Below are 22,652 nucleotides of genomic sequence, written 5' to 3' on the forward strand. Positions count from 1 at the left end.
CTGGTGAGCCGCTCCTCACCTCGATGGCGAGGTAGTTCTCTCTGGCCTCGGCGTGCGAGATGATCAGGGCGAAGACAGAGAGCACGGGCTTGGTGGAGAAGAATGAGCACTCCGTCCACACCACGATGGTGGTGGTGAGCACCAGGAGCTGGTGAGCGAGCTGGTGAGTGAGCTGGTGAGTGAGCTGGTGAGTGAGCTGGTGAGTGAGCTGGTGAGTGAGCTGGTGACTGAGTGAGTGACTGACTGACTGAGTGACTGACTGAGTGAGTGACTGAGTGACTGAGCTGGTGAGTGAGTTGATGAGTGAGCGAGCGAGTGACTGACTGACTGAGTGAATTGATGAGTGAGTGACTGAGTGACTGAGTGACTGACTGAGCTGGTGAGTGAGTTGATGAGTGAGTGAGCGAGTGACTGAGTGAATTGATGAGTGAGTGACTGAGCTGGTGAGTGAGCTGGTGAGCGAGCTGGTGAGCTGGTGAGTGAGCTGGTGAGCGAGCTGGTGAGTGACTGAGTGAGTGACTGAGCTGGTGAGTGAGCTGGTGAGCGAGCTCGTGAGCTGGTGAGTGAGCTGGTGAGCGAGCTGGTGAGTGACTGAGTGACTGACTGAACTGGTGAGTGAGCTGGTGAGTGAGTTGGTGAGCGAGCTGGTGAGCGAGCTGGTGAGCCTCCCGTCACCTCGATGGCGAGGTAGTTCTCTCTGGCCTCGGCGTGCGAGATGATCAGGGCGAAGACAGAGAGCACGGGCTTGGTGGAGAAGAATGAGCACTCCGTCCACACCACGATGGTGGTGGTGGTGAGCACCAGGAGTGGTGAGTGAGCTGGTGAGTGAGCTGGTGAGTGAGCTGGTGAGTGAGCTGGTGAGTGAGTTGGTGAGTGAGCTGGTGAGTGAGCTGGTGAGCGAGTTGGTGAGTGAGTGAGTGAGTGACTGACTGAGTGAATTGATGAGTGAGTGACTGAGCTGGTGAGTGAGCTGGTGAGTGAGCTGGTGAGTGAGCTGGTGAGTGAGTTGGTGAGTGAGCTGGTGAGTGAGCTGGTGAGCGAGTTGGTGAGTGAGTGAGTGAGTGACTGACTGAGTGAATTGATGAGTGAGTGACTGAGCTGGTGAGTGAGCTGGTGAGTGAGCTGGTGAGTGAGCTGGTGAGTGAGCTGGTGAGTGAGCTGGTGAGTGAGCTGGTGAGCGAGTTGGTGAGTGAGTGAGTGAGTGACTGACTGAGTGAATTGATGAGTGAGTGACTGAGCTGGTGAGTGAGCTGGTGAGTGAGCTGGTGAGTGAGCTGGTGAGTGACTGAGTGAGTGAGTGACTGAGTGAATGAATTGATGAGTCAATGACTGAGTGAGTGACTGACTGAGTGAGTGAGTTGGTGAGTGAGTTGATGAGTGAGCGAGTGAGTGACTGAGTGACTGAGTGAATTGATGAGTGAGTGACTGAGCTGGTGAGCGAGCTGGTGAGTGAGCTGGTGAGCGAGCTGGTGAGTGAGCTGGTGACTGAGTGAGTGACTGAGCTGGTGAGTGAGTTGATGAGTGAGCGAGCGAGTGACTGACTGACTGAGTGAATTGATGACTGAGTGACTGAGTGACTGAGCTGGTGAGTGAGCTGGTGAGTGAGTGAGTGAGCGAGCTGGTGAGTGAGTGACTGAGCTGGTGAGCGAGCTGGTGACTGACTGAACTGGTGAGTGAGTTGGTGAGCGAGCTGGTGAGCGAGTTGATGACTGAACTGGTGAGTGAGCTGGTGAGTGAGCTGGTGAGTTGATGACTGAGCTGGTGAGCAAGCTGGTGAGTGAGTGAGCGAGTGACTGACTGACTGAGTGAATTGATGAGTGACTGAGTGACTGAACTGGTGAGTGAGTTGATGACTGAGCTGGTGAGCGAGCTGGTGAGTGAGCTGGTGAGTGAGTGACTGAGCTGGTGAGTGAGCTGGTGAGCGAGCTGGTGAGCGAGCTGGTGAGCCGCTCCTCACCTCGATGGCGAGGTAGTTCTCTCTGGCCTCGGCGTGCGAGATGATCAGGGCGAAGACAGAGAGCACGGGCTTGGTGGAGAAGAATGAGCACTCCGTCCACACCACGATGGTGGTGGTGGTGAGCACCAGGAGCTGGTGAGCGAGCTGGTGAGTGAGCTGGTGAGTGAGCTGGTGAGTGAGCTGGTGAGTGAGTGACTGAGTGACTGACTGAGTGACTGAGTGAGTGAGTGACTGAGTGAATGAATTGATGAGTCAATGACTGAGTGAGTGACTGACTGAGTGAGTGAGTTGGTGAGTGAGTTGATGAGTGAGCGAGTGAGTGACTGAGTGACTGAGTGAATTGATGAGTGAGTGACTGAGCTGGTGAGTGAGCTGGTGAGCGAGCTGGTGAGCGAGTGACTGAGCTGGTGAGTGAGTTGATGAGTGAGTGGGTGAGTGACTGAGTGACTGAGTGATTGACTGAGCGAGTGAGTGACTGACTGAGTGACTGACTGAGCTGGTGAGTGAGTTGATGAGTGAGTGAGCGAGTGACTGACTGACTGAGTGAATTGATGAGTGAGTGACTGAGCTGGTGAGTGAGCTGGTGAGTGAGCTGGTGAGCTGGTGAGTGAGCTGGTGAGTGAGCTGGTGAGTGAGCTGGTGAGCGAGCTGGTGAGCCTCCCGTCACCTCGATGGCGAGGTAGTTCTCTCTGGCCTCGGCGTGCGAGATGATCAGGGCGAAGACAGAGAGCACGGGCTTGGTGGAGAAGAATGAGCACTCCGTCCACACCACGATGGTGGTGGTGGTGGTGAGCACCAGGAGCTGGTGAGCGAGCTGGTGAGTGAGCTGGTGAGTGAGCTGGTGAGTGAGCTGGTGAGTGAGCTGGTGAGTGAGCTGGTGAGTGAGCTGGTGAGTGAGCTGGTGAGCGAGCTGGTGAGCGAGTTGGTGAGTGAGTGAGTGAGTGAGTGACTGAGTGAATGAGTTGATGAGTGAATGAATGAGTGAGTGACTGACTGAGTGAGTGAGTTGATGAGTGGGTGAGTGACTGACTGACTGAGTGAATTGATGAGTGAGTGACTGAGCTGGTGAGTGAGTTGATAAGCGAGTGAGTGACTGACTGAGCTGGTGAGCGAGCTGGTGAGTGAGTGACTGAGCTGGTGAGCTGGTGAGTGAGCTGGTGAGCGAGCTGGTGAGTGAGCTGGTGAGCTGGTGAGCGAGCTGGTGAGCCGCTCCTCACCTCGATGGCGAGGTAGTTCTCTCTGGCCTCGGCGTGCGAGATGATCAGGGCGAAGACAGAGAGCACGGGCTTGGTGGAGAAGAATGAGCACTCCGTCCACACCACGATGGTGGTGGTGGTGGTGAGCACCAGGAGCTGGTGAGCGAGCTGGTGACTGAGCTGGTGAGTGAGCTGGTGAGTGACTGACTGAGCTGGTGAGTGAGCTGGTGAGTGACTGACTGAGCTGGTGAGTGAGCTGGTGAGTGAGCGAGTGACTGACTGACTGAGTGAATTGATGAGTGACTGAGTGACTGAACTGGTGAGTGAGTTGATGACTGAGCTGGTGAGTGAGCTGGTGAGCTGGTGAGCGAGCTGGTGAGTGAACTGGTGAGCTGGTGAGCGAGCTGGTGAGTGACTGACTGAGCTGGTGAGCGAGCTGGTGAGCCTCCCGTCACCTCGATGGCGAGGTAGTTCTCTCTGGCCTCGGCGTGCGAGATGATCAGGGCGAAGACAGAGAGCACGGGCTTGGTGGAGAAGAATGAGCACTCCGTCCACACCACGATGATGGTGGTGGTGGTGAGCACCAGGAGCTGGTGAGCGAGCTGGTGAGTGAGCTGGTGAGTGAGCTGGTGAGTGAGTGAGTGACTGAGCTGGTGAGCGAGCTGGTGAGCGAGCTGGTGAGTGAGCTGGTGAGTGAGTGAGTGACTGACTGAGTGACTGAGCTGGTGAGTGAGTTGATGAGTGACTGAGTGACTGACTGAACTGGTGAGTGAGTTGATGAGTGAGTGAGTGAGTGACTGAGCTGGTGAGTGAGCTGGTGAGTGAGCTGGTGAGTGAGCTGGTGAGCTGGTGAGCGAGCTGGTGAGCCGCTCCTCACCTCGATGGCGAGGTAGTTCTCTCTGGCCTCGGCGTGCGAGATGATCAGGGCGAAGACAGAGAGCACGGGCTTGGTGGAGAAGAATGAGCACTCCGTCCACACCACGATGGTGGTGGTGGTGGTGAGCACCAGGAGCTGGTGAGCGAGCTGGTGAGTGAGCTGGTGAGTGAGCTGGTGAGTGAGCTGGTGAGTGAGCTGGTGAGTGAGCTGGTGAGTGAGCTGGTGAGTGAGCTGGTGAGCGAGTTGGTGAGTGAGTGAGTGACTGACTGACTGAGTGAATTGATGAGTGAGTGAGTGACTGACTGAGTGAGTGACTGACTGAGCTGGTGAGTGAGTTGATGAGTGAGCGAGCGAGTGAGTTGATGAGTGAGTGACTGAGTGAGTGAGTGAGTGACTGAGCTGGTGACTGAGCTGGTGAGTGAGTTGATGAGCGATTGAGTGACTGACTGAGCTGGTGAGCGAGCTGGTGAGCTGGTGAGTGACTGACTGAACTGGTGAGTGAGCTGGTGAGCTGGTGAGTGAGCTGGTGAGCGAGCTGGTGAGCCTCCCGTCACCTCGATGGCGAGGTAGTTCTCTCTGGCCTCGGCGTGCGAGATGATCAGGGCGAAGACAGAGAGCACGGGCTTGGTAGAGAAGAATGAGCACTCCGTCCACACCACGATGGTGGTGGTGGTGGTGAGCACCAGGAGCTGGTGAGCGAGCTGGTGAGTGAGCTGGTGAGTGAGCTGGTGAGTGAGTTGGTGAGTGAGTGAGTGAGTGACTGACTGACTGAGTGAATTGATGAGTGAGTGACTGAGCTGGTGAGTGAGCTGGTGAGTGAGTTGGTGAGTGAGTGAGCGAGTGACTGACTGACTGAGTGAATTGATGAGTGAGTGACTGAGCTGGTGAGTGAGCTGGTGAGTGAGCTGGTGAGCGAGCTGGTGAGCTGGTGAGTGAGCTGGTGAGTGAGCTGGTGAGTGAGCTGGTGAGCCTCCCGTCACCTCGATGGCGAGGTAGTTCTCTCTGGCCTCGGCGTGCGAGATGATCAGGGCGAAGACAGAGAGCACGGGCTTGGTGGAGAAGAATGAGCACTCCGTCCACACCACAATGATGGTGGTGGTGGTGAGCACCAGGAGCTGGTGAGCGAGCTGGTGAGTGAGCTGGTGAGTGAGCTGGTGAGTGAGCTGGTGAGTGAGCTGGTGAGTGAGCTGGTGAGTGAGTGGGTGATTGACTGACTGAGTGAGTGACTGAGTGATTGACTGAGCGAGTGACTGAGTGACTGAGTGACTGACTGAGCTGGTGAGTGAGTTGATGAGTGAGTGAGCGAGTGACTGACTGACTGAGTGAATTGATGAGTGAGTGACTGAGCTGGTGAGTGAGCTGGTGAGTGAGCTGGTGAGCGAGCTGGTGAGTGAGCTGGTGACTGAGTGAGTGACTGAGCTGGTGAGTGAGTTGATGAGTGAGTGAGTGACTGACTGACTGACTGAGTGAATTGATGAGTGAGTGACTGAGCTGGTGAGTGAGCTGGTGAGTGAGCTGGTGAGTGAGCTGGTGAGCTGGTGAGCGAGCTGGTGAGCCTCCCGTCACCTCGATGGCGAGGTAGTTCTCTCTGGCCTCGGCGTGCGAGATGATCAGAGCGAAGACAGAGAGCACGGGCTTGGTGGAGAAGAATGAGCACTCCGTCCACACCACGATGGTGGTGGTGGTGGTGAGCACCAGGAGCTGGTGAGCGAGCTGGTGAGTGACTGAGTGAGTGACTGAGTGACTGAGCTGGTGAGTGAGTTGATGAGTGAGTGAGTGACTGACTGAGTGACTGAGCTGGTGAGTGAGTTGATGAGTGACTGAGTGACTGACTGAACTGGTGAGTGAGTTGATGAGTGAGTGAGTGAGTGACTGAGCTGGTGAGTGAGCTGGTGAGCTGGTGAGCGAGCTGGTGAGTGAGCTGGTGAGCTGGTGAGCGAGCTGGTGAGCCTCCCGTCACCTCGATGGCGAGGTAGTTCTCTCTGGCCTCGGCGTGCGAGATGATCAGAGCGAAGACAGAGAGCACGGGCTTGGTGGAGAAGAATGAGCACTCCGTCCACACCACCACGATGGTGGTGGTGGTGGTGAGCACCAGGAGCTGGTGAGCGAGCTGGTGAGTGAGCTGGTGAGCGAGCTGGTGAGTGAGCTGGTGAGTGAGCTGGTGAGTGAGCTGGTGAGTGAGCTGGTGAGTGAGCTGGTGAGTGAGCTGGTGAGTGAGCTGGTGAGTGACTGAGTGAGTGAGTGAGTGACTGAGTGACTGACTGAGCTGGTGAGTGAGTTGATGAGTGAGTGAGCGAGTGACTGACTGACTGAGTGAATTGATGAGTGAGTGACTGAGCTGGTGAGTGAGCTGGTGAGTGAGCTGGTGAGTGAGCTGGTGAGTGAGCTGGTGAGTGAGCTGGTGAGCGAGCTGGTGAGCCTCCCGTCACCTCGATGGCGAGGTAGTTCTCTCTGGCCTCGGCGTGCGAGATGATCAGGGCGAAGACAGAGAGCACGGGCTTGGTGGAGAAGAATGAGCACTCCGTCCACACCACGATGGTGGTGGTGGTGGTGAGCACCAGGAGCTGGTGAGCGAGCTGGTGAGTGAGCTGGTGAGTGAGCTGGTGAGTGAGCTGGTGAGTGAGCTGGTGAGTGAGCTGGTGAGTGAGCTGGTGAGTGAGCTGGTGAGCGAGCTGGTGAGCGAGTTGGTGAGTGAGTGAGTGAGTGAGTGACTGAGTGAATGAGTTGATGAGTGAATGAATGAGTGAGTGACTGACTGAGTGAGTGAGTTGATGAGTGGGTGAGTGACTGACTGACTGAGTGAATTGATGAGTGAGTGACTGAGCTGGTGAGTGAGTTGATAAGCGAGTGAGTGACTGACTGAGCTGGTGAGCGAGCTGGTGAGTGAGTGACTGAGCTGGTGAGCTGGTGAGTGAGCTGGTGAGCGAGCTGGTGAGTGAGCTGGTGAGCTGGTGAGCGAGCTGGTGAGCCGCTCCTCACCTCGATGGCGAGGTAGTTCTCTCTGGCCTCGGCGTGCGAGATGATCAGGGCGAAGACAGAGAGCACGGGCTTGGTGGAGAAGAATGAGCACTCCGTCCACACCACGATGGTGGTGGTGGTGGTGAGCACCAGGAGCTGGTGAGCGAGCTGGTGACTGAGCTGGTGAGTGAGCTGGTGAGTGACTGACTGAGCTGGTGAGTGAGCTGGTGAGTGACTGACTGAGCTGGTGAGTGAGCTGGTGAGTGAGCGAGTGACTGACTGACTGAGTGAATTGATGAGTGACTGAGTGACTGAACTGGTGAGTGAGTTGATGACTGAGCTGGTGAGTGAGCTGGTGAGCTGGTGAGCGAGCTGGTGAGTGAACTGGTGAGCTGGTGAGCGAGCTGGTGAGTGACTGACTGAACTGGTGAGCGAGCTGGTGAGCCGCTCCTCACCTCGATGGCGAGGTAGTTCTCTCTGGCCTCGGCGTGCGAGATGATCAGGGCGAAGACAGAGAGCACGGGCTTGGTGGAGAAGAATGAGCACTCCGTCCACACCACGATGGTGGTGGTGGTGGTGAGCACCAGGAGCTGGTGAGTGAGCTGGTGAGTGAGCTGGTGAGTGAGCTGGTGAGTGAGCTGGTGAGTGAGCTGGTGAGTGAGCTGGTGAGCGAGCTGGTGAGTGAGTTGATGAGTGAGTGAGTGACTGACTGAGTGACTGAGCTGGTGAGTGAGTTGATGAGTGACTGAGTGACTGACTGAACTGGTGAGTGAGTTGATGAGTGAGTGAGTGACTGAGCTGGTGAGTGAGCTGGTGAGCTGGTGAGTGAGCCGGTGAGTGAGTTGATGAGTGAGTGAGCGAGTGACTGACTGACTGAGTGAATTGATGAGTGACTGACTGAGCTGGTGAGCGAGCTGGTGAGCTGGTGAGTGAGCTGGTGAGTGAGCTGGTGAGTGAGCTGGTGAGTGAGCTGGTGAGCGAGCTGGTGAGCCTCCCCTCACCTCGATGGCGAGGTAGTTCTCTCTGGCCTCGGCGTGCGAGATGATCAGGGCGAAGACAGAGAGCACGGGCTTGGTGGAGAAGAATGAGCACTCCGTCCACACCACGATGGTGGTGGTGGTGAGCACCAGGAGCTGGTGAGCGAGCTGGTGAGTGAGCTGGTGAGTGAGCTGGTGAGTGAGCTGGTGAGTGAGCTGGTGAGTGAGCTGGTGAGTGAGCTGGTGAGCGAGCTGGTGAGTGAGCTGGTGAGTGAGTGGGTGATTGACTGACTGAGTGAGTGACTGAGTGATTGACTGAGCGAGTGAGTGACTGACTGAGTGACTGACTGAGCTGGTGAGTGAGTTGATGAGTGAGTGAGTGAGTGACTGAGCTGGTGAGCGAGCTGGTGAGTGAGCTGGTGAGTGAGTGAGTGACTGACTGAGTGACTGAGCTGGTGAGTGAGTTGATGAGTGACTGAGTGACTGACTGAACTGGTGAGTGAGTTGATGAGTGAGTGAGTGAGTGACTGAGCTGGTGAGCGAGCTGGTGAGCTGGTGAGTGAGCTGGTGAGTGAGTGACTGAGCTGGTGAGCTGGTGAGCTGGTGAGTGAGCTGGTGAGTGACTGACTGAACTGGTGAGTGAGCTGGTGAGTGAGCTGGTGAGCTGGTGAGTGAGCTGGTGAGCGAGCTGGTGAGCCTCCCGTCACCTCGATGGCGAGGTAGTTCTCTCTGGCCTCGGCGTGCGAGATGATCAGAGCGAAGACAGAGAGCACGGGCTTGGTGGAGAAGAATGAGCACTCCGTCCACACCACGATGGTGGTGGTGAGCACCAGGAGCTGGTGAGTGAGCTGGTGAGTGAGCTGGTGAGTGAGCTGGTGAGTGAGCTGGTGAGTGACTGACTGAGCTGGTGAGTGAGCTGGTGAGCGAGCTGGTGAGCTGGTGAGCGAGCTGGTGAGTGACTGACTGAGCTGGTGAGTGAACTGGTGAGCGAGCTGGTGAGCCTCCCGTCACCTCGATGGCGAGGTAGTTCTCTCTGGCCTCGGCGTGCGAGATGATCAGAGCGAAGACAGAGAGCACGGGCTTGGTGGAGAAGAATGAGCACTCCGTCCACACCACGATGGTGGTGGTGGTGAGCACCAGGAGCTGGTGAGCGAGCTGGTGAGTGAGCTGGTGAGTGAGCTGGTGAGTGAGCTGGTGAGTGAGCTGGTGAGTGAGCTGGTGAGTGAGCTGGTGAGTGAGTGGGTGATTGACTGACTGAGTGAGTGACTGAGTGATTGACTGAGCGAGTGACTGAGTGACTGAGTGACTGACTGAGCTGGTGAGTGAGTTGATGAGTGAGTGAGCGAGTGACTGACTGACTGAGTGAATTGATGAGTGAGTGACTGAGCTGGTGAGTGAGCTGGTGAGTGAGCTGGTGAGTGAGCTGGTGAGCTGGTGAGTGAGTTGATGAGTGAGTGAGTGACTGACTGAGTGACTGAGTGACTGAGCTGGTGAGTGAGCTGGTGAGCTGGTGAGTGAGCTGGTGAGTGAGCTGGTGAGCTGGTGAGTGAGCTGGTGAGCCGCTCCTCACCTCGATGGCGAGGTAGTTCTCTCTGGCCTCGGCGTGCGAGATGATCAGGGCGAAGACAGAGAGCACGGGCTTGGTGGAGAAGAATGAGCACTCCGTCCACACCACGATGGTGGTGGTGGTGGTGAGCACCAGGAGCTGGTGAGTGAGCTGGTGAGTGAGCTGGTGAGCGAGCTGGTGAGTGAGCTGGTGAGTGAGCTGGTGAGTGACTGAGTGACTGAGTGAGTGACTGACTGAGTGACTGACTGAGCTGGTGAGTGAGTTGATGAGTGAGTGAGCGAGTGACTGACTGACTGAGTGAATTGATGAGTGAGTGACTGAGCTGGTGAGTGAGCTGGTGAGTGAGCTGGTGAGCTGGTGAGTGAGCTGGTGAGTGAGCTGGTGAGCTGGTGACTGAGCTGGTGAGTGAGCTGGTGAGTGAGCTGGTGAGCTGGTGAGTGAGCTGGTGAGTGAGCTGGTGAGCTGGTGAGTGAGCTGGTGAGCCGCTCCTCACCTCGATGGCGAGGTAGTTCTCTCTGGCCTCGGCGTGCGAGATGATCAGGGCGAAGACAGAGAGCACGGGCTTGGTGGAGAAGAATGAGCACTCCGTCCACACCACGATGGTGGTGGTGGTGGTGAGCACCAGGAGCTGGTGAGTGAGCTGGTGAGTGAGCTGGTGAGTGAGTGGGTGATTGACTGACTGAGTGAGTGACTGAGTGATTGACTGAGCGAGTGAGTGACTGACTGAGTGACTGACTGAGCTGGTGAGTGAGTTGATGAGTGAGTGAGTGAGTGACTGAGCTGGTGAGCGAGCTGGTGAGTGAGCTGGTGAGTGAGCTGGTGAGTGAGCTAGTGAGTGAGCTGGTGAGTGAGCTGGTGAGTGACTGAGTGACTGAGTGAGTGAGTGACTGAGTGACTGACTGAGCTGGTGAGTGAGTTGATGAGTGAGTGAGCGAGTGACTGACTGACTGAGTGAATTGATGAGTGAGTGACTGAGCTGGTGAGTGAGCTGGTGAGTGAGCTGGTGAGCTGGTGAGTGAGCTGGTGAGTGAGCTGGTGAGCTGGTGAGTGAGCTGGTGAGCTGGTGAGCGAGCTGGTGAGCGAGCTGGTGAGCGAGCTGGTGAGCCTCCCGTCACCTCGATGGCGAGGTAGTTCTCTCTGGCCTCGGCGTGCGAGATGATCAGAGCGAAGACAGAGAGCACGGGCTTGGTGGAGAAGAATGAGCACTCCGTCCACACCACGATGGTGGTGGTGGTGAGCACCAGGAGCTGGTGAGCGAGCTGGTGAGTGAGCTGGTGAGTGAGCTGGTGAGTGAGCTGGTGAGTGAGCTGGTGAGTGAGCTGGTGAGTGAGTTGATGAGTGAGTGGGTGAGTGACTGAGTGACTGAGTGACTGAGTGATTGACTGAGCGAGTGAGTGACTGACTGAGTGACTGACTGAGCTGGTGAGTGAGTTGATGAGTGAGCGAGCGAGTGAGTTGATGAGTGAGTGACTGAGTGAGTGAGTGAGTGAGTGACTGAGCTGGTGACTGAGCTGGTGAGTGAGTTGATGAGCGATTGAGTGACTGACTGAGCTGGTGAGCGAGCTGGTGAGCTGGTGAGTGACTGACTGAACTGGTGAGTGAGCTGGTGAGCTGGTGAGTGAGCTGGTGAGCGAGCTGGTGAGCCTCCCGTCACCTCGATGGCGAGGTAGTTCTCTCTGGCCTCGGCGTGCGAGATGATCAGGGCGAAGACAGAGAGCACGGGCTTGGTGGAGAAGAATGAGCACTCCGTCCACACCACGATGGTGGTGGTGGTGGTGGTGAGCACCAGGAGCTGGTGAGCGAGCTGGTGAGTGAGCTGGTGAGCGAGCTGGTGAGTGAGTTGGTGAGTGACTGAGTGATTGACTGAGCGAGTGAGTGACTGACTGAGTGACTGACTGAGCTGGTGAGTGAGTTGATGAGTGAGTGAGTGAGTGACTGAGCTGGTGAGTGAGCTGGTGAGCGAGCTGGTGAGTGAGCTGGTGAGTGAGTGAGTGACTGACTGAGTGACTGAGCTGGTGAGTGAGTTGATGAGTGACTGAGTGACTGACTGAACTGGTGAGTGAGTTGATGAGTGAGTGAGTGAGTGACTGAGCTGGTGAGTGAGCTGGTGAGCTGGTGAGTGAGCTGGTGAGCGAGCTGGTGAGTGAGCTGGTGAGTGAGCTGGTGAGTGAGCTGGTGAGCTGGTGAGTGAGCTGGTGAGCCGCTCCTCACCTCGATGGCGAGGTAGTTCTCTCTGGCCTCGGCGTGCGAGATGATCAGGGCGAAGACAGAGAGCACGGGCTTGGTGGAGAAGAATGAGCACTCCGTCCACACCACGATGGTGGTGGTGGTGAGCACCAGGAGCTGGTGAGCGAGCTGGTGAGTGAGCTGGTGAGTGAGCTGGTGAGTGAGCTGGTGAGTGAGCTGGTGAGTGAGTGAGTGACTGACTGAGTGACTGAGCTGGTGAGTGAGTTGATGAGTGACTGAGTGACTGACTGAACTGGTGAGTGAGTTGATGAGTGAGTGAGCGAGTGACTGACTGACTGAGTGAATTGATGAGTGAGTGACTGAGCTGGTGAGTGAGCTGGTGAGTGAGCTGGTGAGTGAGCTGGTGAGTGAGCTGGTGAGTGAGCTGGTGAGCTGGTGAGTGAGCTGGTGAGCCTCCCGTCACCTCGATGGCGAGGTAGTTCTCTCTGGCCTCGGCGTGCGAGATGATCAGGGCGAAGACAGAGAGCACGGGCTTGGTGGAGAAGAATGAGCACTCCGTCCACACCACGATGGTGGTGGTGGTGAGCACCAGGAGCTGGTGAGCGAGCTGGTGAGTGAGCTGGTGAGCGAGCTGGTGAGTGAGCTGGTGAGTGAGCTGGTGAGTGAGCTGGTGAGTGAGCTGGTGAGTGAGTGGGTGAGTGAGTGACTGAGTGAGTGACTGAGTGATTGACTGAGCGAGTGAGTGACTGACTGAGTGACTGACTGAGCTGGTGAGTGAGCTGGTGAGTGAGCTGGTGAGTGAGCTGGTGAGCTGGTGAGTGAGCTGGTGAGTGACTGACTGAGCTGGTGAGCGAGCTGGTGAGCCTCCCGTCACCTCGATGGCGAGGTAGTTCTCTCTGGCCTCGGCGTGCGAGATGATCAGGGCGAAGACAGAGAGCACGGGCTTGGTGGAGAAGAATGAGCACTCCGTCCACACCACGATGGTGGTGGTGGTGGTGAGCACCAGGAGCTGGTGAGCGAGCTGGTGAGCGAGCTGGTGAGTGAGCTGGTGAGTGAGCTGGTGAGCGAGCTGGTGAGCGAGCTGGTGAGTGAGCTGGTGAGTGAGCTGGTGAGCGAGCTGGTGAGTGAGCTGGTGAGTGAGTGAGTGACTGACTGAGTGACTGAGCTGGTGAGTGAGTTGATGAGTGACTGAGTGACTGACTGAACTGGTGAGTGAGTTGATGAGTGAGTGAGTGAGTGACTGAGCTGGTGAGTGAGCTGGTGAGCTGGTGAGTGAGCTGGTGAGTGAGCTGGTGAGCTGGTGAGCGAGCTGGTGAGCCGCTCCTCACCTCGATGGCGAGGTAGTTCTCTCTGGCCTCGGCGTGCGAGATGATCAGAGCGAAGACAGAGAGCACGGGCTTGGTGGAGAAGAATGAGCACTCCGTCCACACCACGATGGTGGTGGTGGTGAGCACCAGGAGCTGGTGAGCGAGCTGGTGAGTGAGCTGGTGAGTGACTGACTGAGTGACTGAGCTGGTGAGTGAGCTGGTGAGTGAGCTGGTGAGTGAGTTGGTGAGTGAGCTGGTGAGTGAGCTGGTGAGTGAGCTGGTGAGTGAGTTGGTGAGTGAGCTGGTGAGTGAGCTGGTGAGTGAGCTGGTGAGTGAGCTGGTGAGTGAGCTGGTGAGCGAGCTGGTGAGCCTCCCGTCACCTTGATGGCGAGGGTAGTTCTCTCTGGCCTCGGCGTGCGAGATGATCAGAGCGAAGACAGAGAGCACGGGCTTGGTGGAGAAGAATGAGCACTCCGTCCACACCACTACGATGGTGGTGGTGGTGAGCACCAGGAGCTGGTGAGTGAGCTGGTGAGCGAGCTGGTGAGCGAGTTGGTGAGTGAGTGGGTGATTGACTGACTGAGTGAGTGACTGAGTGATTGACTGAGCGAGTGAGTGACTGACTGACTGAGTGAATTGATGAGTGAGTGACTGAGCTGGTGAGTGAGCTGGTGAGCGAGCTGGTGAGTGAGCTGGTGAGCGAGCTGGTGAGTGAGCTGGTGAGTGACTGACTGAGCTGGTGAGCGAGCTGGTGAGTGACTGACTGAGCTGGTGAGCGAGCTGGTGAGCGAGCTGGTGAGCGAGCTGGTGAGCTGGTGAGTGAGCTGGTGAGCGAGCTGGTGAGTGACTGACTGAGCTGGTGAGCGAGCTGGTGAGCCGCTCCTCACCTCGATGGCGAGGTAGTTCTCTCTGGCCTCGGCGTGCGAGATGATCAGGGCGAAGACAGAGAGCACGGGCTTGGTGGAGAAGAATGAGCACTCCGTCCACACCACGATGGTGGTGGTGGTGGTGAGCACCAGGAGCTGGTGAGCGAGCTGGTGAGTGAGCTGGTGAGTGAGCTGGTGAGTGAGCTGGTGAGTGACTGAGTGACTGAGTGAGTGAGTGACTGAGTGAATGAATTGATGAGTGAATGACTGAGTGAGTGACTGACTGAGTGAGTGAGTTGGTGAGTGAGTTGATGAGTGAGCGAGTGACTGACTGAGTGACTGAGTGATTGACTGAGCGTGTGACTGAGTGACTGAGTGACTGACTGAGCTGGTGAGTGAGTTGATGAGTGAGTGAGCGAGTGACTGACTGACTGAGTGAATTGATGAGTGAGTGACTGAGCTGGTGAGTGAGCTGGTGAGTGAGCTGGTGAGCTGGTGAGTGAGCTGGTGAGCTGGTGAGTGAACTGGTGAGCGAGCTGGTGAGCCGCTCCTCACCTCGATGGCGAGGTAGTTCTCTCTGGCCTCGGCGTGCGAGATGATCAGGGCGAAGACAGAGAGCACGGGCTTGGTGGAGAAGAATGAGCACTCCGTCCACACCACGATGGTGGTGGTGGTGGTGAGCACCAGGAGCTGGTGAGCGAGCTGGTGAGTGAGCTGGTGAGTGAGCTGGTGAGCGAGCTGGTGAGCGAGCTGGTGAGTGAGCTGGTGAGCTGGTGAGTGAGCTGGTGAGCCTCCCGTCACCTCGATGGCGAGGTAGTTCTCTCTGGCCTCGGCGTGCGAGATGATCAGGGCGAAGACAGAGAGCACGGGCTTGGTGGAGAAGAATGAGCACTCCGTCCACACCACGATGGTGGTGGTGGTGAGCACCAGGAGCTGGTGAGTGACTGACTGACTGAGTGACTGAGTGATTGACTGAGCGAGTGAGTGACTGACTGAGTGACTGACTGAGCTGGTGAGTGAGTTGATGAGTGAGTGAGCGAGTGACTGACTGACTGAGTGAATTGATGAGTGAGTGACTGAGCTGGTGAGTGAGCTGGTGAGTGAGCTGGTGAGCTGGTGAGCGAGCTGGTGAGTTGATGACTGAACTGGTGAGTGAGCTGGTGAGCCGCTCCTCACCTCGATGGCGAGGTAGTTCTCTCTGGCCTCGGCGTGCGGAGATGATCAGGGCGAAGACAGAGAGCACGGGCTTGGTGAGAAGAATGAGCACTCCGTCCACACCACGATGGTGCTGAGCAGCGAGAGCAAGAGGCACGTCAAGCGGCTGAGCCACGGGTGCAGACGACATCGCCACCACCACTCTGCAGCACAACAACAACAACAACAACCATCATCAGCATCATCATCACAACAACCACAACACAACAACCATCATCATCAGCATCATCATCACAACAAACAACAACAACAACAACCATCATCAGCATCATCATCACAACAACAACCATCATCATCATCACAACAACAACAACAACAACCATCATCATCAGCATCATCATCACAACAACAACACAACAACCTTCATCATCATCATCACAACAACAACCATCATCATCATCACAACAACAACCATCATCATCAGCATCATCATCACAACAACAACAACAACCATCATCATCAGCATCATCATCACAACACAACAACAACAACAACCATCATCATCACAACAACAACAACAACAACAACAACCATCATCATCACAACAACAACAACAACCATCATCATCACAACAACAACAACCATCATCAGCATCATCATCACCACAACAACAACAACAACCATCATCACAACAACAACAACCATCATCATCACAACAACAACAACAACCATCATCACAACAACAACAACAACCATCATCAGCATCATCATCACCACAACAACAACAACAACCATCATCACAACAACAACAACCATCATCATCACAACAACAACAACAACCATCATCATCACAACAACAACAACAACCATCATCACAACAACAACAACAACCATCATCACAACAACAACAACAACCATCATCATCATCATCATCACCACAACAACAACAACAACCATCATCACAACAACAACAACCATCATCATCATCACAACAACAACAACCATCATCATCACAACAACAACCATCATCATCACAACAACAAACAACCATCATCATAACAACAACAACAACCATCATCAGCATCATCATCACCACAACAACAACAACCATCATCATCATCACAACAACAACCATCATCATCACAACAACAACAACAACAACCATCATCATCACAACAACAACAACAACCATCATCATCACAACAACAACAACCATCATCAGCATCATCATCACCACAACAACAACAACAACCATCATCACAACAACAACAACCATCATCATCACAACAACAACAACAACAACCATCTCACAACAACAACCATCATCAGCATCATCATCACCACAACAACAACAACAACCATCATCACAACAACAACAACCATCATCATCACAACAACAACAACAACCATCATCATCACAACAACAACAACAACCATCATCACAACAACAACAACCATCATCAGCATCATCATCACCACAACAACAACAACCATCATCACAACAACAACAACCATCATCACAACAACAACAACAACCATCATCATCACAACAACAACAACAACCATCATCATCACAACAACAACAACCATCATCATCACAACAACAACAACAACCATCATCATCACAACAACAACAACAACCATCATCATCACAACAACAACAACCATCATCATCATCACAACAACAACAACAACCATCATCATCAGCATCATCACAACAACCACCACAACAACCATCATCATCAGCATCACAACAACAACAACAACCATCATCATCAGCATCATCACAACAACCACCACAACAACCATCATCATCAGCATCATCACAACAACAACAACAACCATCATCATCAGCATCATCATCACAACAACAACAACCATCATCATCACAACAACCATCATCATCAGCATCATCATCACAACAACAACCATTATCACAACAACAACAACAACCATCATCATCACAACAACAACCATCATCATCACAACAACAACCATCATCATCAGCATCATCAGCATCATCACAACAACAACAACAACCATCATCACAACAACAACAACCATCATCATCACAACAACAACCATCATCATCAGCATCATCAGCATCATCACAACAACAACAACAACCATCATCACAACAACAACCATCATCATCATCACATCATCATCACAACAACAACAACCATCATCACCACAACAACAACAATCATCATCACAACAACAACAACCATCATCACAACAACAACCATCATCACCACAACAACAACAACCATCATCACAACAACAACCATCATCATCACAACAACAACAACCATCATCACAACAACAACCATCATCACAACAACAACAAACCATCATCACAACAACAACCATCATCACCACAACAACAACAACCATCATCATCATCATCATCAGCATCATCACAACAACAACAACAACCATCATCACAACAACAACCATCATCATCATCAGCATCATCATCACAACAACAACAACCATCATCACCACAACAACAACAATCATCATCACAACAACAACAACCATCATCACAACAACAACCATCATCACCACAACAACAACAACCATCATCACAACAACAACCATCATCATCATCACAACAACAACAATCATCACAACAACAACAACCACAACAACCATCATCACAACAACAACAACAACAACCATCATCACAACAACAACAACCATCATCAGCATCAGCATCATCACCACAACAACAACCATCATCACAACAACAACAACCACAACAACCATCATCACAACAACAACCATCATCACAACAACAACCACAACAACCATCATCACAACAACAACAACAACCATCATCACAACAACAACAACCACAACAACCATCATCACAACAACAACAACCATCATCACAACAACAACCACAACAACCATCATCACAACAACAACCATCATCACAACAACAACCACAACAACCATCATCACAACAACAACAACAACCATCATCACAACAACAACAACCACAACAACCATCATCACAACAACAACAACCATCATCACAACAACAACGATCATCACAACAACAACAACCATCATCATCAGCATCATCATCACAACAACAACAACCATCATCATCATCAGCATCATCATCACAACAACAACCATCATCACAACAACAACCATCATCATCAGCATCATCATCACAACAACAACCATCATCACAACAACAACAACCACAACAACCATCATCACAACAACAACAACCACAACAACCATCATCACAACAACAACCATCATCACAACAACCACAACAAAAACCATCATCATCATCATCGCCACCACCACTCTGCAGCACAACAACAACAGCAACCATCATCATCAGCATCATCATCAGCATCATCATCATCATCACAACAACAACAACCACCACCACCACAACAACAACAACCATTATCATCAGCATCATCACCACAACAACAACCATCATCAGCATCATCACCACAACAACAACAATCATCAGCATCATCACCACAACAACAACCATCATCAGCATTATCACCACAACAACAACAACCATCATCAGCATCATCACCACAACAACAACCATCATCAGCATCATCACCACAACAACAACCATCATCATCAGCATCATCACCACCACTCTGCAGCACAACAACAACCATCATCAGCATCATCACCACAACAACAACCATCATCAGCATCATCACCACAACAACAACCATCATCATCATCATCGCCACCACCACTCTGCAGCACCACCACAACAACAACAACAACCACCATCATCACAACAACAACAACCACAACAACCACAACAACCATCATTATCTGTGTGTGTGTGTCTCTGTGTGTGTCTCTCTGTGAGTCTCTCTCTGTGTGTCTCTCTCTGTGAGCCTCTCTCTGTGTGTCTCTCTCTGTGAGCCTCTCTCTGTGAGTCTCTCTCTGTGAGTCTCTCTCTGTGAGTCTCTCTCTGTGAGTCTCTCTCTGTGAGTCTCTCTCTGTGAGTCTCTCTCTGTGAGTCTCTCTCTGTGAGTCTCTCTCTCTCTGTGTGTGTCTCTGTGAGTCTCTCTCTCTCTGTGTCTCTCTCTCTGTGTGAGTCTCTCTCTCTGTGAGTCTCTGTGTGTCTCTGTGAGTCTCTCTCTCTGTGTGAGTCTCTCTATCTGTGTGTCTCTGTGAGTCTCTGTGTGTCTCTGTGTATCTCTCTGTGAGTCTCTCTCTGTGTGAGTCTCTCTGTGAGTCTCTCTCTCTGTGTGAGTCTCTCTCTGAGTCTCTCTCTGTGAGTCTCTCTCTGTGTCTCTCTGTGTGTGTCTCTCTCTCTCTGTGTCTCTCTCTCTGTGTCTCTCTGTGTGTCTCTCTGTGAGTGTCTGTGAGTCTCTCTCTCTCTGTGTGTCTCTCTCTGTGTGAGTCTCTCTCTCTCTCTGTGTTGTGTCTGTGAGTCTCTCTCTGTGTGTCTCTCTCTGTGTGAGTCTCTCTCTGTGTGAGTCTCTCTCTCTCTGTGAGTCTCTCTCTGTGTGAGTCTCTCTCTCTCTGTGAGTCTCTCTCCCTGTGTGAGTCTCTCTCTCTGTGAGACTCTCTCTCTCTGTGTGTCTCTGAGTCTCTCTCTCTCTCTCTCTGTGAGTCTCTCTCTCTCTGTGAGTCTCTCTCTCTGTGTGAGTCTCTCTCTCTGTGAGACTCTCTCTCTCTCTGTGTGTCTCTGTGAGTCTCTCTCTCTCTGTGAGTCTCTCTCTCTCTGTGAGTCTCTCTCTCTGTGTGAGTCTCTCTCTCTGTGTGAGTCTCTCTCTCTCTGTGTGTCTCTGTGAGTCTCTCTCTCTCTGTGAGTCTCTCTCTCTCTGTGAGTCTCTCTCTCTGTGAGTCTCTCTGTGAGTCTCTCTCGCTCTCTCTGTGAGTCTCTGTGAGTCTCTCTCTCTCTGTGTGTCTCTCTCTCTCTATGTGAGTCTCTGTGAGTCTCTCTGAGTCTCTCTCTCTCTGTGTGTCTCTCTCTCTCTCTCTCTGTGTCTCTCTCTGTGAGTCTCTCTGTGTGTCTCTCTCTGTGAGTCTCTCTGTGTGTCTCTCTCTGTGACTCTGTGTGAGTCTCTGTGAGTCTCTCTGTGTGAGTCTCTCTGTGTGAGTCTCTCTCTGTGAGTCTCTCTGTGTGAGTCTCTCTCTGTGAGTCTCTCCTGTGTGTCTCTCTCTGTGACTCTGTGTGAGTCTCTGTGAGTCTCTCTGTGTGAGTCTCTCTGTGTGAGTCTCTCTCTGTGAGTCTCTCTGTGTGAGTCTCTCTCTGTGAGTCTCTCTGTGTGTCTCTCTCTGTGACTCTGTGTGAGTCTCTCTGTGTGAGTCTCTCTGTGTGAGTCTCTCTCTGTGAGTCTCTGTGTGAGTCTCTCTGTGTGAGTCTCTCTCTGTGAGTCTCTCTCTGTGAGTCTCTCTGTGTGTCTCTCTCTGTGACTCTGTGTGAGTCTCTGTGAGTCTCTCTGAGTCTCTCTGAGTCTCTCTCTGTGAGCCTCACTCTCTGTGAGTCTCTCTCTCTCTCTGTGTGTCTCTCTGAGTCTCTCTCTCTGTGAGTCTCTCTCTGTGAGTCTCTCTGTGTGTCTCTCTGTGTGTCTCTCTCTCTCTGTGAGTCTCTCTCTGTGAGTCTCTCTGTGTGTCTCTCTGTGAGTCTCTCTCTCTCTGTGAGTCTCTCTCTCTCTCTCTGTGAGTCTCTCTCTGTGAGTCTCTCTGTGTGTCTCTCTGTGTGAGTCTCTCTCTCTGTGAGTCTCTCTCTCTCTCTGTGTGTCTCTCTCTGTGAGTCTCTCTCTCTCTCTCTGTGTCTCTCTGAGTCTCTCTCTCTCTCTGTGAGTCTCTCTCTCTCTCTCTGTGTGAGTCTCTCTGTGTGAGTCTCTCTGTGTGAGTCTCTGTGTCTCTGTGAGTCTCTCTGTGTGAGTCTCTGTGTCTCTGTGAGTCTCTCTGTGTGTGTCTCTCTCTGTGAGTCTCTCTGTGAGTCTCTCTGAGTCTCTCTGAGTCTCTCTGTGAGTCTCTCTCTCTCTCTCTCTGTGTCTCTCTGAGTCTCTCTCTCTCTCTCTCTGTGAGTCTCTCTCTCTCTCTCTCTCTGTGAGTCTCTCTGTGTGAGTCTCTGTGTCTCTCTCTGTGAGTCTCTCTCTGTGAGTCTCTCTCTCTCTCTCTGTGTCTCTCTGAGTCTCTCTCTCTCTCTCTCTGTGAGTCTCTCTCTCTCTCTCTGTGAGTCTCTCTGTGTGAGTCTCTGTGTCTCTCTCTGTGAGTCTCTCTCTGTGAGTCTCTCTCTCTCTCTGTGTCTCTGTGAGTCTCTCTCTCTCTCTCTGTGAGTCTCTCTCTCTCTCTCTCTGTGAGTCTCTCTGTGTGAGTCTCTGTGTCTCTCTCTGTGAGTCTCTCTCTGTGAGTCTCTCTCTCTCTCTCTGTGTCTCTGTGAGTCTCTCTCTCTCTCTCTCTGTGAGTCTCTCTCTCTCTCTCTGTGTCTCTCTCTGTGTGAGTCTCTCTCTGTGAGTCTCTCTCCCGTGAGCCTCACCCATGCTGGGTGTGAGCCACACCGCCCGACTCCGCGACGATGACCCCGGAGTGGAGTGGGCGAAGGTTCGGGACGGCGACCCAGAGCAGGTCACAGTGTCCTGAAGCATCAGGGCCTCCTCTAGCAAGGCCTCCCAAGCCAACTCCGTGCGGTGGTGACGCTGGACAGCCTTGATCACCTGGTGGGTGGGTGGGTGGGTGAGTGGGTGGGTGGGTGGGTGGGTGGGTGGGGGGGTGGGTGAGTGGGTGGGTGGGTGGGTGGGGTGGGTGGGGGGGGTGGGTGGGGGGGTGGAGTGGAGGGGTGGGGGGGGTGAGTGGGTGTGGGGGTGGGTGAGTGGTGAGTGGTGGGTGGTGGGTGGGTGGGTGGGTGGGTGGTGTGGGGGGGGGTGGGGGGGTGGGTGGGTGGGTGGGTGGGTGAGTGGGTGAGGTGGGTGGGTGAGTGGGGGGAGTGGGTGGGGTGGGGTGGGTGGGTGGGTGGGTGGGTGAGTGGGTGAGTGGGTGGGGGAGTGGGGGGGTGAGTGGGTGGAGTGAGTGGGGTGAGTGAGTGAGTGGGTGGTGTGGGTGGGGGGTGAGTGAGTGGGGGGGTGGGTGAGGGGGGGTGGGTGAGTGGGGGGTGGAGTGGGGGGGGTGGGTGGTGGGGGTGGGTGGGTGGGGTGGGTGGGTGGGGGGGGTGGGTGGGTGAGTGGGGGTGGGGGTGGGGGGGTGGGGGGGTGGGGTGGGTGGGGTGGGGTGGGGGGGTGGGTGGGTGGGGGTGGGTGGGTGGGTGGTGGGTGGGTGGGGGGGTGGGGTGGGGGTGAGTGAGTGGGTGGGTGGTGGGGGGGAGGTGAGTGGGTGGGGGTGGGTGAGTGGGTGGGTGGTGGTGAGTGGTGGTGGGTGGGGGTGAGTGGTGGGTGGGTGGTGGTGGTGGTGGGTGGGTGGGTGGTGAGTGGTGTGTGAGTGGGTGGGGGTGGGTGGGTGGGTGGGTGGTGGTGAGTGGTGAGTGGGTGGGGTGAGTGGGTGAGTGGGTGGTGGGGGGGTGGGTGGGTGTGGTGAGGGGGTGGAGTGGGTGGTGGTGGGAGGAGGTGTGTGGTGGGTAGGTGGTGATGAAGTGACCTGAATACCCCG

The sequence above is a fragment of the Petromyzon marinus genome (genome assembly GCF_048934315.1).
Source record: "Petromyzon marinus isolate PM22_M1 ecotype Great Lakes invasive population chromosome 85 unlocalized genomic scaffold, UKy_Petmar_22M1.pri1.0 chr85_unloc.2, whole genome shotgun sequence".
Taxonomy (NCBI): Eukaryota; Metazoa; Chordata; class Hyperoartia; order Petromyzontiformes; family Petromyzontidae; genus Petromyzon; species Petromyzon marinus.